Source organism: Cololabis saira, chromosome 10 (genome assembly GCF_033807715.1).
Source record: "Cololabis saira isolate AMF1-May2022 chromosome 10, fColSai1.1, whole genome shotgun sequence".
Classification (NCBI taxonomy): Eukaryota; Metazoa; Chordata; class Actinopteri; order Beloniformes; family Belonidae; genus Cololabis; species Cololabis saira.
This window is the reverse complement of record NC_084596.1, coordinates 17,958,618-17,965,769: the sequence shown is the minus strand read 5'-3', so window position 1 is coordinate 17,965,769 and position 7,152 is coordinate 17,958,618.

Here is a 7,152-nt window from a genome sequence, read left to right as displayed (position 1 = left end):
AAGGGATGAAAGGTACTAGTGGGAAAAAAAAAAACATGGTAGAAAGTCACATCTGTGGAGACATTTAGACATTTTATGAAATTATACACAGGTCCTGTGAAGTGTTTTAGTGATATTGAGGTGGACAGGGCTTCATGTGAACTCTGCTTATGAGAGATGAATGAATCATGAAAGTACCTTAGGCTTCAGCCACTGTGCAATGGAAACCAACTTAGCTGTCATCCTGTATAAGCAATCAAACCTGCCTTTGCGTGTCGAGACGGTCCCTTCGTCGTGTTCGGCGAGGGCACCTCATTAGGCACCTGTGCAGGCCAACAGAGCATATTCTCAGGCGTTTGTTTCTGTTGCTTTCTTTGACGTGAAATGATTTGCAGAGAGGTTGAAGAAAGGAACCGAGCGAGCACACTTTGAAAAGACCTGGTGATAATCGGAGTCTGGGAAAGCATCCCAAGTTGTGGATGTCAGGGGGATCTTGTCATCTCTATCCATGTCTAATTTTTCTGCAGTGCTGAGCATGTTTGTCACAGCTGAGTGCAGCCCTGATCGCAAAGCATGCTGGCAGATGTGCAGGAGGGGAACGAACGCAGGGCGCGTTTGAAACGAGGCGGCTCGAGGGGGTTTCTCGCCGGTCAGGACGAGGAAAGACAAAGAGAGGCTGAACCGCGGAGGCGGCGGCTCACGCAGAGGTCACAAGACTGGCGACACTCGACAGTGATCCTATGCAGCGCGGGCTGCAGTCTGCCGCCCTGAAGCACCGGCGTCTCAGTGTGGGCCAAAGCGCTGAGGAGCGAGGAGCGAGAGGCACTGCCATCATAAACCCATCATAAAGTGGTTACGACTAGATCAACAGTTATGCTGCAGGGGTTGAATAATCAAGTGAAACATTTCCATAACCAAACAAGGCAAATGAGGCATGGCGAGCAATTGGCCGGAAAACTATCAAAAGTCAAAGATGGAAGCCGGGATTAAACATATAAATACAGCAGTGCCACCTAGGCTTCCACCACAGGTTAACAAACCCACTGACCAAAAAAAGACATGACAGAATGGATGACAAGAACGTGATAAAGAGCGTGCTCGTGCAGATTTATCATCTGAAGCCAGGAAATCCCTGCCAGACGGGAATCCTCCCAACAAATGTATCTGCAGCTGCTTGGAGGTAAAATGCAGCTACATGGGTTTTGGTTTCCCATCCAGATGTGAAGCAAACTTCACACAAACATCTGAATCACAGAAATTGTGCGTCAGTCGGGTTTGGAGCAGACGGACGCGGCTGCGTTGGGTCGTAAACAGGTGTGTAGTGGAGGAGGCTGCTTTCCAACGAAACCAGCTGCTTTAGCGTTGATATGAGAGGAAAATGGAGCCCTCCTGTTGTCTTTCTGACCCCAAGTGACTTGTTTTAACTCAAAAGCAGGAATACTTTCATCCAAAAAGAGGTCCTTAAATTCCAAGATGAAAGGAAAATCTTTTGTCCATGGATTGACTCGAAGTAAGACTAAAGGTATATGGCATTATGAGGGTTTAAAACATCCAATAATCTAAATATGTCTTCTGATGGGAAAGAAATGGTCCAGGACTGGACTTGTTTCAGCACCTGAATATGAAGTTTGAACACCATCTCCAGAAGTTTGTGTTTAGGTTTCTTTCTTTCTTTTTCTTTTCATACTAATAACAATGACTGAAAATGATGGGGATAAGGTTAATCATCCATCTATCTATCCATCCATTTTCTGTACCCGTTTCATCCTTTGCAGGGTCTGCTGGAGCCTATCCCAGCTAATTTCTGGCGAGAAGCAGGGGTTCACCCTGGACAGGTCCCCAGTCCATCACAGGGCCACATATATACAAACAACCACACTTACATACTCACAAAACCCGAATATTGGCAATAACCTGAATTTGCACGGCCATATAAACACCGACAACCCCTTTGAATAACCCGAATTTGCTCATATTCCAGTTTAAAAAAATCTGAATATGACCCCTGGGTTACTCCTTTTAAAACCTGAATATTCAGTCATATAAACGTCAAACATAATATCCCGATCAAACGGAACATGAATTTGTTTTCTGCGCATGCTCTGTTCACAAGGAATCCTGGTCTTTTGAGTCCAGGACGTTCTTATAAACATGGGGAAATGCAAGACCACGCCACACTTTTGGAGTGAGGAGGAGACTAATCACTTCATAAGGATATGAACATTTTGGCATTTGTAGATGGTAGAAAGTACCGGGATAGCCAGATTTACAAGAACATATTCTGAATGTTTCAGTAACCGGAATATTAGCAATAACCCAAATTTTGACTGCATGTAAACGTAGTCACTCACACCTACGGGCAATGAAGAACCATCAATCAACCTAACATGCATGTTTTTGGACTGTGGGAGGAAGCTGGAGTAATCGGAGGGAACCCACATACAGTAAACATGGGGGGAACATGCAAACTCCACACAGAAAGACTCCCGCCAGGAACCTTCTTGCTGTGAGGCTACAGTGCTAACCCCTAAGCCACTGTGCGGCCCTAAGGTAACCCTGGGGTTAATCAAGCACCAATTCATCCATAAAGGAATGATTCACTCAGCATTATTCTGAACTGATATGTCTTACTCTTTGCAAATTTGAGAAATTGGCAGCACAGTCCAGCTGACAGACCTCCACCTACAGACCACAGACACATTCTCAGTCACATAGGCTCTGATCGTTCCAGTTCACGAAAGCCCATCCTCAGGACCGCTTCTCGATGTTTTCCTATATGAATCAAGACAAACTTCAGTCCACAATGACATGTGTTACATGTATATATCAAGAAATTTAAATCCGACAGCACTCACTGTAAGTACAAAACTTTTAATATATGGTTAAATCACTGCACAGCAGCAGAGAATCGGACGCGTTTCAGCTTACAGCCGTCCTCAGCGATGAATGATTAAGTGGGTGTCTCCCATTTAACAAAAGCCAGCTGACTCTGATCGACACTAAACCAATCAGAATAAAAACCATACATCAATCATGGAATAAGAAGTGCCATGAAAATATTTAAATACAATAGAGAAAATAGAAAATATGAGTACATCTATTACGTACTCTGCTACAGGGATCACAGAATACGATAAATGAAAGGCAGGTTTTGCGAGCAAAGATGTGTTTTATTGTGACCAATGGTTCTTTTGTTCAGGTTGAAAAAAAAATGATGCAAGTGACTATTTACAATAGTGATGGGAAGCAGTTTACAAATTAAACCCAAAGAACTAAAGTTTATATAAAGAAAATGACTCCAACGTAAACCAAAGAAACAAGCATAAGAACTGGACCCTAACCTTAAAATAATAAATCCACTAACTAAACCTAACCTTTAACAAAAACAAAAGTACAACAAAATTACCTATACTAAACTGACTATTCTAAATCAATCCTCCAAAAAAAATTAGGCTTTTACATAGTCAGGCGTTGGAGCCATCTAGTATTGATCCTACTGCTTCCATTCACAAGTGCTTCAACAAACAAGATTTAGCAGGAACCAAACTTAAGGGCAGAAAGGCTGAGGGAAACCAAACATTTGGCCCCAAAGCTCACACAATATCCAGGACGGACAGCACGTCTTCACACATGGGTTTGAGTGAGACGACTGCCAACGAGCACTGCTCCAGCAGCAGCTTTGTAGGGGGAGAGGTTCCCTCTGGTTGGCTTCTGGTAGAGGTGGGCGTCGCTCTTCATCAGCACACCTGCAGCAGCTCCAACTCCTCCCACACCAGAGGACCTGAGCTCACAGGTGATTTAGTGGTGGCCACCTCCAACAGGGAATACTCTCAGCCAACTAAACCTCTGCACCCCAGTAGCAGACACTCATAAATGAATAAAAATAGTAAACAAAAATAGTACATTTACAGGGACGTAACAACATCAAAGAAAAATAATAAATTGATACAAATAAAAAGATATTTAAGTAGGCCACACAAACCCAAGAATCAATAAAAAATACAAGATAATGTGCATAGATCCATAGTGGCATCGGGAATAGATATGTGACTGTACAACCACCATCTACAGAAAGCACGACAACACACATTCCTCATTCATAGCTTTTGGATGTTCTGTCTGTAAATAATGTATCCAATAGGCCTCTCGCTGGAGGAGTTTCCTATCTCTGTCCCCTCCCCTTAGAAGGGGCTCGTCTACCTCAATCCCCATGAACCTCAGGCTGTAGACACCATGGCCAGCTGCATTAAAATGTCTGGCGATAGATGATTTTTCATCCAGGTTTCTAATGTTACTTTTATGTTCTGAGATTCTGATTTTTAGTTCTCTCTTAGTTTTTCCTACATAACATAACAGAAACTGCATGGACACTTAATCAAATAGACTACATGTGTGGTTTTACATGTGATCCTACCCCTCACCTAAATTCAGTCCACAATGACATGTGTTACATGTATATATGACAGCAAATACAGAGACAGATTTTAAAATCCTGCTATCACAGCTCGCTGTTCATACGGCACCTGGACATCTGCCTGATCTGCTGTAAAACGATGCTGCTGTGCACGCTGGTGTTTTGCAGCTCCTGTGGCTGCAGCTGCTTCATGCGGAGCATCTAAATCTCCTCTCAACAACCTCCAAATGTCCTTTTCTTTTAAATGTATTTATTAGAAAAAGCCCAAGTCTAAATAAAACGTCCATAAACTGTATATTATTTAAAACGGTACAATTTCATGAAATAAATAACTAAATAAAAATAAATACATGTTGGATGGGTTATTTACTGTGGCGGTGTCCATGGGTGCACTGTTGCCAGCCATCCTCGGCTCCCCTATGACCTGCCTGTGACGTCATTTTAACAGTTTTTCGACTCGTACCCACAAACTTGAATTTGTGTTCACAGTGAAGATTCGTAGTCGTAGAAATTAGAGTTGTATTCATAAGACTTTGCACTCACAGAAATAGGTTTATTGCCAAGTTTGTTAAACACGCACAAGGAATTTGTTGTGGTGATTGGTGCAATACAAAGAGCAAATATTTAATGAAAAGAGAAAATGTACAACATGAGGTTTTAAAGTGCCGGATATGAGTCTATGCAAAGTTTACCTAGGATGTGCGTTAATGTAACGCATAAGGTCAGGATTGGAGTCTTTACGTTAATGTAATGTAGAGTGGGGTGGGGGACAGTCTGTGGTAGACGGGGGAGGGGGGTCCGGGGCCTTGTTGATGAGGACAGCTGCAGTCGGGAAAAAACTGTTTTTGTGGCGTGAGGTTTTGGTTCTGATGGACCGCAGCCTCCTGCCAGAGGGAAGAGTCTGGAACAGTTTGTGTCCGGGGTGGGCGGGATCTGCTGCAATATTTCCTGCAATCTTTCCTGCACGCTTCAGGGTCCTGGAGGCGTGCAGGTCCTGGAGAGATGGAAGATTGCAGCCAATCACCTTCTCTGCTGAGCGGATGATACGCTGCAGCCTGCTCCTGTCCTTCACAGTGGCAGCAGCGTACCAGATGGTGATGGAGGAGGTGAGGATGGACTCAATGATGCCGGTGTAGAACCGCAGCATCATTGTCTTTGGCAGGTTGAACTTCTTCAGCTGCCGCAGGAAGTACATCCTCTGCTGTGCTTTTTTGGTGAGGGAGGTGATGTTCAGCTCCCACTTGAGTTCCTGGGATATGATGGTCCCCAGGAAGCGGTAAGACTCCACAGTGTCTGCTGGGGAGTCACACAGGGTGAGGGGAGCAGGTGGGGCTGCGTTCCTCCTGTAGTCCACTATCATCTCCACTGTCTTTAGAGCGTTGAGCTCTAGATTGTTATGACCACACCAGGTCACCAGCTGGTCCACCTCCCACCTGTAGGCGGACTCATCACCATCAGAGATGATTCCAATGAGGGTGGTGTCCTGTCAGACAGGAAGTCAGTGATCCACCTGCAGGTGGGGTCAGGAACGTTCAGCTGGGAGAGCTTGTCCTGGAGCAGAGCTGGGATGATTGTGTTAAAAGCAGAGCTGAAGTCCACGAACAGGATCCTGGCGTAGGTTCCTGTGGAGTCCAGGTGCTGGAGGATGAAGTGCAGGGCCATGTTTACAGCATCGTCTACAGACCTGTTGGCTCTGTAGGAGAACTGCAGGGGATCCAGTAGTGGGTTTGTGATGTTCTTGAGGTGTGCCAGCACAAGGCGCTCAAAAGACTTCATGACCACAGAGGTGATGGGCGACGGGTCTATCGTCGTTAAGTCCTGTGGTCCTTGGTTTTTTGGGGACAGGTATGATGGTGGAGGTTTTGAAGAAGGCAGACACGTGGCATGTCTCCAGGGAGGTGTTGGAGATGTCCGTGAACACAGTGTGTCAGACTCGTGTGTGACAGCAGAATTTTGGGTACAACTTTTTTATTTAAGTACAAATGTTTATCATTACGAATACGAATAGTTATAACATGGACACATCTTTTTGAAAGCTATCTTACTCCATACAAATGGGCAGGCGGTTGGAGCCGTTGACTCGCAGCTACAAGGTTTCTGGTTCCTATCTTTGTTGAGACCTGGGCGTCCTGCGTGGAGTTTGTACGATCTACATGCGTGTCTACGTGTCACTTTCCTTCAACACTTTAATTCACGTCTGAATTGAACCTCCATATAAGGCAGAATCAACACGAGGACAAGTTGTTGTAAACTGTCCTCAGTGAGTACGCAGGGCTCTGTCTGACCCTGGGACGGACTCTCTCCCACTGAAAAGACCCTGAAGTTATAGAAAACAACTCAGTGGCCTCAAATTCACTCCTGAAGAGCTTTCCTGTGACTCTTTTAAAGAATCAATTCAAAATATCTATCAAAAAAATTTTTTTTTTTCAAAACACATACAGTACATATATATATACTATATAGGGCCAAACTAAGACAAAAAAAAGGAAATTACGAGAATAAAGTCGTAAAATAACGAGAATAAAGTCGTAAAATTCGAGAATAAAGTCGTATTATTACGAGAATAAAGTCGTAATATTAAATATATTATAAATATAACTTCACAAGATGCTCAATATTCCTCATTTTTACACAGGGAGAAAAGTTCTCATAAATTATATTCTCATAATATCACAACTTTATTCTCATAATGTTACGACTTTATTCTCGTAATTTTACGACGACTTTATTCTCGTAATGTTACAAGTTTATTCTCGTAA